The sequence below is a fragment of the Trachurus japonicus genome, chromosome 20, assembly GCF_045865225.1.
Source record: "Trachurus japonicus isolate A0001 chromosome 20, Traja_1.0".
NCBI lineage: Eukaryota > Metazoa > Chordata > Actinopteri > Carangiformes > Carangidae > Trachurus > Trachurus japonicus.
Genome location: NC_140926.1, coordinates 12,958,667 through 12,971,415, shown reverse-complemented (window position 1 = coordinate 12,971,415; position 12,749 = coordinate 12,958,667). Strand labels below are relative to the sequence as shown.

The window sequence follows — 12,749 nt, the reverse complement described above, 5'->3', positions numbered from 1 at the left end:
TGATGTAAAAAGATCAACAACGTATAAAAGTGATCTTTCATTCTGCAGAAAATTACGCATGAAAAACCCGGCGCGGTGTGTTATTCCTTTCGCACAAAAAATATCATAACAGATTTGAAATATGCATCAAGCCTTTTATAATCTTTGATTGCTTTGCTTTATTTGGAAGTCGTATAGAGCTGCTACTCTGCTTGCCTATACGATCTAATTTGTTACCGAGGTGGTCCCCAGCTTATACCAGGTCGCCACCTGCAAGTGGTACTGTAAATTACTTGGTGGGCCTAATTGCCCATGTCCGCTGTATTACTATAAACCACTAGTGCTGTGCTAACTCTATTGTCAGGTACTTAATCAAGGCCACCAGATTTATTTCCTTGCACTAACTCTGGGGACAACCACAAGCACAGGCCTGAGTAATTGGATCTTTTTTGCATCTAAAATTAACCACCTATTCTTAGTGAGAGCTGGGCTTTGGAAATGATAACAATAATGATATCAACCAATACCATATGAGGCTGTGCCTTTCATTCTGGGAGTTGGATAATGCATGATAGACCCAGATGTTGCTCGGAATGACCTTACCTGGGGGGTATGGTGCCATTATGCCAATCAAACACTGTACCACTTGATCAGTCACAGGCCTAGAGCAGACTGAAGAAACTCAATTATTCAGGCTCTTACCTCACACACACACACAGCAGAAGCAACAGGCGTTAAGGTAAGTCCGATCCCTTAGGCATGGATCTAACGCAGGAAATGACAAAAAATGAAATTAATAACTATTAATAACTCATATGCCTTACGCACACACAAGAAAAATACTGTTATTGAACTTTCAACATTTTACACAATAGACAAAATGTTCAAGTAAGAACATAGACACTGATTGCTGTATTAATTCTGCAAAATGACAACTTTTAGTTTGAAAACTGTAGGATAATACGGAGAGAGATCTAGAGTCATTTCTGGGTTACAAAATTCATCAGATCACATTTGAAAGAGTCGCAAAATACATATTTTTACATATAAAACATAGAAAAATATCTTTTTATGAAAATAAATAATTTTATTTTACCAAAACATTTTGCCAAAGGCTATACCGAGGATATGAATTTGATGTGTAATAATTCGATTTCAACATATTTTCCATCCCAGTGTCTTTCATTAAATGACTGCATATAGTAGGTTGTAATATAACTCCGTCTTGTCAGTGTAGTAGGTGAAGCAGTGCGCAGTGAGAAAAGCACTGAGCACTAAGCATGCAGAGGGGATGTGGTCTGTGTAGGGATGTCAGAAGCATAATGGCCAGCTGAGTCATAGGTTATAAAAAGCTGTCATTAGGGATTTCTGTCCTCAGCAGCTCATCACACAAGACCTGTGAATTATTTATTACGCTGGAAACCCAAGTGCCCCGTTACTCAAGACGGCCTGGTTTCCTGCACTTCCCTTTCCTTATGAGATTGTTTAATAAAGGCAAGCCATCTAGTTGTTGTAATGTTACATAAATAGAAATTATTCTTATTAATGTAACTTCTGTGGTGATTTTTATACTGGATATAACAAATTATACTGCACCAGTGTACAGCTAATGAGGACATTTATATAATGAAAGTGGACAATCAAAGTGTTTATTGTATTAATCCCAAATGACCACCTGATTAGCACTCTAATTGCAGTAATAAAGGGAATTTTTATGATATGACTGGACTTTTTAAGATGAGCCAAAGATGAAATCTTAAAGAGAGAAATTGTAGGTATTTTGTAAGAAGCGTGATGTGACGTCAACATAGTCAAGAGTTGTGTCCAAATGTCAGTCCTTAGAGATTTTATCACTGATTCAATATCATGAGCAACATATTCCACAAATCACGAAAAAAAAAGGAAACTACATCTCCCCTAAATCAGTTTCATTCATTCTTTCCCCTCAGTTTTTGATAGCAAAGTCGATGCAAATCAGCTCAGGCATTTTCCTCACTTTGTTTTGTTCTCGGTATATGAAAATGGTTAAAAATCCCATGGGTCAGTGAAAATGATCCTTCCACTCCAGTCGCCTGCTCTAAGTCAGCCAAAACATTCCAGACTTCAAAAGGCAGCTTTGCCTACCAGGGCCATTTCAGTGTCCCAACCTCCATGGCCCAGGAGGACTTGGTTATTTGGATAAATTAATTTCTGGAGTCTGCCTGAGTTGCAAAAACAACCTCCTGCCTGACAGCAAATTAGTCTAACTGAAAAACCTAGAAAACGCACAAGGTTAAAGAAAACACTTTCCACTCCCCTTTTTTTTTCTTAAACATAAAATTGATTTTCTGTTTACTGAATTCTCAGCTGTGTTTAGGATTTATATATATTTTTGGTAAGATTAATAAGAGAATAGAAAATATTGTGGAATACATCTGTAAACCTATCTGCTGCCAGGTGATGTGTTTCAATAGGGGACATCAGCACAAAGGCTGTAAAACATACTGTGTACAGTACACAGCTGACAGACTGTATGCCATAAAACAGGCTGATGTAAAATTTTAACAGCTGTCGGTGGTATTGAAAAATGATATAAAACTGAGATCTCTTAGACTCATACATTTATAAAAGAGGAAAAAAAATAAACCTGAGAGCATAGACTGTGAAAATGGGGGAGGAAAATGGTTATAGAGGGAAAATTATGCAAACAGATGAAGACAATCCAGAATTAATGGTCCGCAACATTTTCAGGCACTCCAAGAGTGTCCAAGGACACCATAGGGGAGACTGCATGGCCCCAGTAATTGGAGGAGCATGTAACTTCAAAAGTAAAGAGAACAGACTGGAGAACTTTCCTCTGAAGTCAAGTCTTAAAGAAAACGTGAAGCACATGTACAGTACAGTAGGGAATCTGGTACATATGTGAATGAAAATTGTTCTGTTCACTGCTGCAGACATGATACACTGCAGTATTCCTGCTGAGCTACCACACTTTTCTAAAGTGAATTCATTCACTTCTTGAATTTTTTAGGCCACAGCTGTTCCACCTCAGGTCAATGACTGAAAATCCAGAACGAAGCAGAAAGAAAGGGGGTCACAACAAAACAAGATACTCCACAATATCAGTAAAGACAACCACATATTATAGGCTATCACTCAGACAATGTTTGACCACCTCAAGAAAAAGAAGGCAACCTTTAAAATTTGATGACCGTAAGTCACAATACTTGTGTCAGTTACGATGCTGTGGATTTTGACATGCTCCCTATCTTTCATAAAACGGATGATATTTCTGCGAGGAAATCCAAGGGTCGTGAAACTGTGGCCTTGTCAAATGATGAGTCAATCGCAATATGCAAGGCACATTACAGTAGTGGTAATAGTCGTGTCGTGTTGCAAAATGCTAGACATCCCCTGCTTTCTTATGTGAGGATTTCTTTGTCTTCTGAGTGTAAATTCAATATTTGAGTGGTGGACTGCTAATCAAATAAAATAAAAAGTTAAAACAAGAAATGTGCGGATGTCAGCATCGACGTTTAGTAAATTAAGATCAAAGATTAAAAGAAAATCCCTGAATGTTCAAGAAAAAAATAATATCAACAGGAGAAAAGAGTAACTTTGACCGTCCTCTGATCATGTATGTTTTTGTCTATAGTGAACAATGAAGGCTGAAATATAATAAACAATACACGATTTGGTTAATATGTATCGAGAGGTCTGATTAGGAGATAACAGAGACTGGATGAGACCGATAGACAAAGAAAACTTCATCTGTGGCTTCTGTTCTGCTTTTTCACCTCTGTCATTGTGGCACCACATGGTTTGTGCAAACATGGACCCACTCTACTCTTCCAGCATGACCACTACAGTCAGAAATGAGGCAGCTCTCAGCAGTAACCTCATCATAACATTTAACCAGGTGCATAAATATGGCAACTTCATGGACTGACATTTAAACACCGGAGGACTACTGATATTTGACAATTCTATTCTGCAAGACTAAGAAAAACATCCAATCAAGGAACCACCATCTTTACAGTTGATTCAGTGAGATGCTTATTCAGTACTGCCGGACTAAAGGAAGGCCTGCTTCTGAAACCCAGACTGTTATCATGATGGCATAACTTTGACATAACCTACACTTCTGTCTTGATGATGTGCTTCGGCTATATATCATGGAAATGAGTCAGAGTCAGAAGAAAATGAAGACAAACTGTAACATATTGGAATGGGAAAAGCAGAGGGGAACACAATCTTTCCAAGGTCTTTTGGTCTGAGGGAAGAACTCCATGCGTGCTTGAGTCAATCCAACATACACTAACTGAGGAGTAAATGTCCATTTTTAACCTGTTATCCATCACTGTCAAATGCGGTGCACAGTAAAAAAGGAAATAATTAGACAGAAAAATGACTGCAGCCTGGGGCAGAATGAATGAGTGTAAAGCCTAGGTGCAACTGCTGTTAACTTAAGGCAAATGATATTTTGATAAATGCAACTGGCACTACCTGCATAGCCCTATTTCTGGGGGTGAAAGCATGTTATTCTTAGAATATATGCCACTGAGGGAAAATGTGAGACAATGCATGTAATATAATACAATGCAACTACACTCATAGGCCTACTGTGTGATACACAGGGGCTTGTTTGAGCAGCAACTGAATTATGCAGCACAAAACCCAACTCATTACCGTGAAGCAGTGATTACTTTTACAGACTTTTATCGATTTTTGTGAGGTAATACAAAGAACGCGACAAACCAATGATTTACAAAAATAAAAAAGGTGCAGGTAATAATTAAGTTAGAGTTTGCTGTTGCCTATGAAAGAGTCAGTTTACCGTGCTTTAATTTATCACTGCGCACTAGTCCTTCTGCCACAGCTAATACTAGAGCTATGATTCATTGAGCTGTAGCTTGTTCCACTCAGAATAACTCCTGCTGTCCCCGCCCATATTGGAAATGGCTCAACACCACGCTGTCAATTCACCACAAGTCAAACAAATAGGTAATGGTCGTTCATTGTGAGGAAACGGCGGAGAACAGAGAAGTTATAGAGAGAGAGAAGAGGAAAAAGTAAACACAGTCGTGTCACAGCTGCCTGCCTACCTTTAACCGTGCATGTATCCCTAGCGTGCCGCTGTCACTCCAAGCAACAAGTCGCTCCGTTCATAAACATGAAGTTAACGTCTTCTGAAACCGTCAGCGGTTACTTCTCCCACCGTGCGGCTGGAAAATGTGTCGGTGGCAAACTCGAACGTAACGGTGAAAACCCAAATAAAACGCTTGTCATTGTCCCGACATAAAACCCTCAAACTTTTCACGACGACGGGAGTCGGAAGGTTACAGTGAAATTGTCAAGCTAAATCCGCATGCGTCTTGTGCGCGCGTGCTGCCCACTGGTATCAATTGTTGCACGAGGAAAGGCAGGCACGAGGGAAACTTTACCCACAGTATTACAGTTCACTATTTGTCGTCGTTAACAGGTTGTTTTTGACTGTCAGTGCTATGTATTCTAAAATTATTTTTTAAAACTCTACCAATATGGGTAAATTTTGACCAAAATAATAATTTATTCTGAAAAATAATGACACTAAAATTATGATTACAAGTCTTTAGTATGGCCCACATATTTAAAGCAGGACTTTCTTGTAGTAAATCATATGATGTCAATAAATCATATCATGATGCTCTTTACAGTAGGTACATCTCTCCATCTCTCTCTGGATATGAACCAGAGCGCCACCTATAGGTTTCTGTATAACTCTAAATAGTTTTAAATTCAGTCAGTGTTTGTTTTTGAGATTTAGTCCAGCAGGAATCTATGAGGTGAAAGTCAGAGATTTGACCTGTTATTGACCACTTACTCAGGAGCCTTAGGGTCATAAAGTAATTTCTCAGGTAGAGAATGAGAAAAAATTATATTCTAATGCACAAAATAATGTATATCTCAGACTTTCATCTATAATTTGCTTGTTTCCTGTGAAATACAATTATTTTTACCTTCAGTTATTCAAATTAAACAGTCTGTGAAAGGACAATTTGAACTGCTCACATATGCAACCTATGATGAGGGGTCATAAGGAGATATTGCTTCATATTATGGGGTCAAGTCAAAAAGGATAGGAACCACAAATATCAGTGCATAATTTACTAGTAGGAATTTCTGGCACAACTTCACCTTCCAGGGATCATGGAGTGGGCAAACATCAATATTTCATTCAAGTGTTCCTTGAATAATCTTTTCTTTAATTTACAGCACACTTTGGAGCATAAAATAAGATGCACCATTAGGAAAATGTAGTTCTGGCATTGTAAAAGCAATTTCTGTGTGAAAACAGTAGTTCAAATAAATGCAACATTAATACTTATGGTCTTCATGTAAGGCAATTGTCTTTGTACTCTTGATAGTATCATCTCATTGGACTAGATGCTTGGATGGACATCCCTTAACAGCCTTCAGCAATACATCACAAGACTATTCAGATAATTTGTTGCATCAATTGACTGTTCACATAATCACATTTGGGTTTGAAAATGCACTCATCCAAAGGTTCCAGTCTGAGCCTTCATTTCAGCATAGCAGCCCACACACCTTCAGATAAAGGGATGCGAGTGGATGGAGAGTGCCACATATCCTTGAGAGCATTTTTTAATTTCTTGGTGCTCCATCTGTTGAAATGATAAAGTGCAGCCATAATGGAGTGCAACAAGATTAAATTAATCAGGTTTGTCCATTATACCGCCGCAGGCTCTTCACAGATGATTGCAATTTTCTCTGTCAGGCCCATTATTGTAAGATCTGTTTAGTGGGTTGATGCAATTAAAATGGACTTAATGTAAATTTAACAATACAAATAACACTTCTGTCTGTGTATGTTTAAGAGGGGTGCGGCTGGAGGGTCCCGAAGAGCAACGGTAAACACCCACTGTAACCATTTTTAACTTCAAACAAACCAGGGTGATATTTGATTAGTGTGGACTCTGTGATCAATAACTATGTTTCATGTTTTCATGTTCTCTGTGATGTCAAAGGATCTGGTTGCACAGACCACCCTTGTCTGGACGTTGGCTGTAAGGAACACAACACCTTCCACAAGCGTATCATGATGCCCATAGATCATTTGAACCTGGAGAGGGGGGGGAGTTTAATGGAGTCGCTCTGATGAAAGTGCACGCCTTTACTCTTGTGTATGAATCTCATGGTTCGGTACAGTAGGTGAGGCAGACTTGAGAGAATTTTATTAATTTTTCCCGGAGCTGATCTAATATCTTCCTGATTGGTTGCTTCCTCCTGCTGGATCAGGTCACTGCCAGGGGACAAAGCGTACAGGATGTGCGCTTAACAGGAGGAGATCTCGGCCTAGCGCCACAAAGCTCCCACCACCATTTAAACACGGGAACTGCGGAACTGTCACGCTAAAAATGTCAGACGCTTTTTATTCTCACCACCTCTATAATTTGTGATTTACACCATACTGTAAAATATAACAATGCACCAATGCCTTCTTTTCATGAAGATTCTCCTATGCATTCGAGAACCGGATTCAGTGGTACCACTGCCGTGAGACACATTTTTCATAGATCTATCTGGAACCTCAGAACCACATCTGTTTTAAGTGATTTTACTGGATTTGAGGCGGCTGAGCTTAAGGTTATTGTGGCTAAATGAAGAATTACCATAACCAATCAGACAATACACTTTATTACATTATATGCTACATTTCATTTTGAGGTCAGGTGTTTTGTATTAGTATCCTCTCACATTACAAGCAATGTGAAATAACCCACACCTGGAGAAAAGTACATATTTTCCTTGATACATAAAAAGGGTGGGGGGCAATGTTCTTATTCAGATATTATATCTTTTCCTCATCTTTGCTGTTTTTTTTTTCCCAATGAGATTTATAATACCTGGTGTATCGCCCATGCAGGTAACCTGAGGAGGTATGCACCAGTGTGTTTGTTGGAGGCACCTTTTACACAAAGCACATTCCAGTGGTCATGACAGGCCAACAACAAGTCAATCAATCACATTCTGTACACCAGTAATTTAGTAGGTGTCATACTATCTCTTTTGTTAGCCGGTGGACAGCAGTAGGAGTTGGAGAAGAAGGCAAGAAAACAAAATGCTTTTCAAACAGCTGAGGACACATGCAGAGCAATAACCCCCAGCCCCATTTTTAAAGCTAGCGATGGTCAGTGTGTCAATTAAACAGCCAATTCCTCTGAAATTTGACCCTTTACATGATAAATACAATTGTTTTCCTGCTCTCATTCATCTGAAATTTAAAATATTACCTGTTGAAAATAATGTTGTCTTGAATAGTGGTGCATCCTTTGGTTTAGATATGGATACCCACCACTTTTCCCACTGGATAACCTTGTAAAACTATTCCTCATGCTCTGATACAAATGATATATAATGTATAATAAACTTTATAAAACATATAAAAGTTGGCTATTTTATCAGTGTAGATCTAGTTATGAGAGTTTCATAAACAACACAAATATTCATTTACTCAGTCCCATGCTATACAACCCACTGTATCAGTTTATAATTGATTGCCATCCATGAACATTTATATTTTTGATTTGCAAGACCTCCAAACATGCAAATACAATAATAATCAAAATACTTTGATTCATTGCTCCGGTGGTATATGGCCTCGAGGTGAAAGCTGTCCACTTGCCAAATCAAATATCCCTGCAGGTATGTAAAAGCATGAGAAATGCAGTCCAATCTGTCCTCTATCAGCGGTTATACTGGAGAGGAAGTATGGCCAATGTTTGAGAGTGGAGCGCAAAATAATGAGCCACCCATTCCAAAAAATGTTTAATACAAACATACAAGCACCGGCATCAAATGCCAAAACCTCCCACAAAAAGAGCTTATGAACCCCCGGTCCAGTGGGATAGCATAAAGTATGGGAAGTTTGTAGTGGGGAGAAGTCCTCCAAAGCTGCTCAGTACAATTACTTGGTATGTGTGGAGTCTTTTTAATATGTCATGAAGAAAGCTGGCACTGAATGCAAGACCTCTTCTTCCCCTTTTTACTCAGTCATGATGGTTTTATGGGAGGTTTCTTTTTATTTCTAAACTTTGCTAAAGTTGCTCTTTATCATATGGAGTTTTTTTTTTTTTTTTTTACTATTTCAGGCAGTTATGTTTCCTTGTTAAATTATCACCAGGATCATTTTTGGCTCATGGTAGGAAACTGATTTCTGAGGAAATAATATGTGTGAAGGTTAGAAATGCCATAATGAATAGCAGAGATTGATTACCTTATTGGATCTAATATGATTAGACTGATGTGCCATCCACAAAGCTTCTTTAATCTCTACTTCCCTTTACTGACACCATTTTCTGCTGGTTTGCCTTACATACCTGTGGTTTTATGAAATAATACAATTACTGGTAGGTTTTCAAGCTAAGAGTACTTGCTTGTAAAAACATTATATATACAAAGAATGGTGCTAAGAGGTAGGATATTTGCTTTAAAAGCTTTTATGTGCACATTGTCACTTACATTAGGTTAGGTTATAGCATGCCTTTTTCTAACAGCTGGTTATACTTCATGATAATGTTATAATTTTCTTCTTAGGGGGAAAGGACTTATTAGATTTGTTAAGCATCCACCCTGCCGTTTTATAATGCCATTAAAACATGCCACAGCCCATGTGCAGTAACTGGGTTAATCATAACACATACGTACATTCATACCTTCATATATATATCAATAGCCTATATCAATATGTTAAAGTGGGAGACACACATACGATGAAAATGTTTTTGCCTTACAGCAATAGGTCAGCAATAGGTGTGGTTGAGTCTACAGACGGATAGTGATCATGTGGATTAAACTGCATTTAGCCACACTTGTCTCATGGGATTTTCCTTGGCTACATGCGAGCAGACACTGAGCCAAAGCCCAGCTCAGTATTTTGACAGCAGAGCCAGAAAAAACAAAAGTGTTTTGCTTTTCCGTTAAAAAAAGAAAAAAAGAAAAGAAAAGCAAGAGAGAAAGAAATGAAGATGTAGTGGAGAGAAACGGTAGTCCCTCAGCCACTGCCTTACTCAATCCATATGCGAGGCTTAGAGGCAGGAAATACCCACAATTCAGTGTAATCAGGGTAGAGGCCGCCTACCCCATTGGAACGGACCTGGTGGAACTGATTGGGCACCATTAGGGCAAGCAAGAGCTAAATATGCAGCACTCTCAAAATGTTACATTTTCATACAGCCTGAGACAGAATCAAAGTAATGGAAGGGAACAAGTTCTATCTCCCATGAAAATGTAAGTAGAGATGGATTTATGGAGGTTTTTGCTGTATGATTTTTAGGTTCACCTCTAATCTAACAGCTTCAGCGTGCTGCCAAATACATGTGAGCTCTGTCAGAACACGCTTCCCTTAGTTGAGACTGACACATTTCTAGAATAGGTTACAAATGTTTGATCACTGCAAGGGCAAATTATACAAAGATTTCACAGACCCTCGCCGTCGCACATTCGCGGCTCGCTCTGAATCACAAAGGAACATTTGTATTTTGTTCACTCGCATCGCTAATTCGCAAACGGACTCTTTTCCACGGTACCAACATTCGACCACAACCAAGACTTCGACTGAGCAAAATGACAATGTGCTTCCCTAAGAAGGCAGCAGTTGTTTGACAGGCTGGTGGGTTTGTTTCATGATGAGGGAGAACTGCTGGCATGTTAAACCATAATAACACTTCTCCCAAACTAGCGTGCTAGCTGTAGCCCTGCTTCAGAACCAAAGAGGGGTTTCCCAGATATACAAACACAGGCCGGCTGGCTTGTTGTCCATGCAACTTGACGTTTATGGAATTTGAGGAGTCTGCATGTTTACTGATAGTTGGTTTTGGTTTGTGCCTTTTGAGAAATAATTGGGGAGGCTGGAGGAAACAAGGGGAGCGACAGCTGATGTGGTTTGGTCAAAGGGAATGAACATCTGCCTTTGATTTAATGTGTGGCCCAATAAAGACCCATGGCACTGGTGCAATATCTGTCTCTCTGTCTCCGTCTATTGTTAGATCTGTCTGTCTCTCACAGTGTCCTCACAGACTCCTGTCCTTCACACACACGATTCAAGAAAGCATCATCTTCACCGCACAGCTCAGGACTTCTCTGCGTTGTAAATGTCAGTCATTTGTGAGACTAACCAACAGCACACACAGCAATCACAATCCCGATTGAACACTGGCCTATACATTTTGGGGAGGAGAGAGAGAGGGCTGGAGTAGTTAAATCCTTGATTTGTACCTCTCGAAACTCTCACAAGTCCCCAGTGCCCCTCCACCCCCGCTCTCCACCTCCCACACAATTCCCAGGTCAACAGAGCTCTCAATATGAGGCGCGTCTGGTCTACTGTGACAGCATATGGTTATCCACTCAAGGTGTCCAGAGACACTCGTTCTTCATACATTTCCAATAAACAAAAGAGTAAGGGGCTTATTCAATCAAAGTGGGTACTACTTTGAAGAAGTCTGCCTCAGTAAAATGTAAAGAAATATATATATGTATGTTATTCAAAAAGTTATATGTGCACAATATTGAATGTTATAACAATATAGTAAATTGAATTTCAAGAATTTCAGTCTGTCCCGTCTGTGTTGCTTTTTTTCCCTCTCTCTGCAATCAAAGTTTTTTCTCAGTTAAATGTCTGGCAAAAAGCAGCCGTACTGTACGCGAGCGAAGCGTAAACACACTAAATTAGACGCTGATTACATCATATTTTGAATTGGGGGGCTAGAATGGCATCACATGAAGTTTTATGAGCACTGTCAGTTACCTTTTAAATAATACACTCACCATGGAGATTATGTTTACTTTAAGAAAACAAGTGTATGTTTTGCCTGTTAGAGGCACAATTCCTTAAGTGCTCGGCAGCTCCGTGCAGATGTTTGTACTGTAAACATATAGAGAATATTAGAATGATGTAACCCAGAAGGTCTGCAGTCTATTACCACCTCCACTACTCTGCCTCTTTATTTATAATGTTCAAGATTATCAGTAAAGCAAATTTTATTCCATTATAGTGCCTCCTCTCCAATAGATTTGACATATATTGTGTGATTGGATGATAGACAGCCAATCATGTGAGAGAAAGACAGTTCCTAGAGTTTGTGTATTGCAGTTGCATGGCGACAGTGTGGCAGGCATGATGGAGACGTGTGCTCAGATTGATAGCATCTCTGAAAGGCAGCTCCCCTGGGTTAATGGGGGAGTTATCCTATTAGAGCCCCTCCTCTGCCCCCACTCCCTCTCTTTCTGCAGGAGAGCACCCATCACTGCCTGGACTCTCCTGCAAAGGGGAAGAGGCTAATGGCCTCTGCCGCACACAGTACGCAGTCCTCTCCTCCCTTTCTGTATCACTCTCCTGTCTGTCTGGCCGTCTCGGTCTCTCTCTTACCTTCTCATTCCACTTTCTGCATGGCTCTCCGCCGCCTCGTCCTCACTGCTGATTTCCAGGATCGATAATTCTCAGCCGGTGCCCTTGCACTTCCCACTCAACATGTTGGGGCCATAAATCACCCCTCCGCTTCTCAGGCAGGAAGGATGCCTCAGCTAGAAAACATCTCAAGCAAGTGTAGGTCAGGCGGAAAGGTGAGGACAGCTTAACGGACTGTCCCCAATAGCATGCCCTCCTCTATTGCTTCTACAAAAGAGATTTTTTTTCCCCCCTCGGTCCTGAGTCAGAAGATGGGTGGGGAAATAAATTAGGGAGCCACATTAAGCTGTCAGCCAAGACTTTGAACAACACAGACTGGCTT

The 12,749-nt window shown here is 39.8% G+C and overlaps 1 protein-coding gene and 1 long non-coding RNA gene across 3 annotated transcripts in view; one reads left to right on the top strand and one right to left on the bottom strand.

The window, feature by feature from the left end:
- Positions 1-5,296, bottom strand: part of eya1 (EYA transcriptional coactivator and phosphatase 1) — a 61,613-nt gene extending 56,317 nt beyond the window's left edge. For both annotated transcript variants that reach the window (XM_085763785.1, XM_085763791.1), the window contains exon 1: positions 5,064-5,296. The gene's annotated coding sequence lies outside the window, so the exon portion shown is untranslated. The remainder of the gene's footprint in view (positions 1-5,063) is intronic.
- A 1,467-nt stretch (positions 5,297-6,763) lies between these two features.
- Positions 6,764-7,630, top strand: LOC146966541 (uncharacterized). The gene is made up of 2 exons (XR_015034523.1): positions 6,764-6,872; positions 6,990-7,630. It is a non-coding gene; the product is annotated as an uncharacterized LOC146966541 (long non-coding RNA).
- Positions 7,631-12,749: the final 5,119 nt, after the last annotated feature.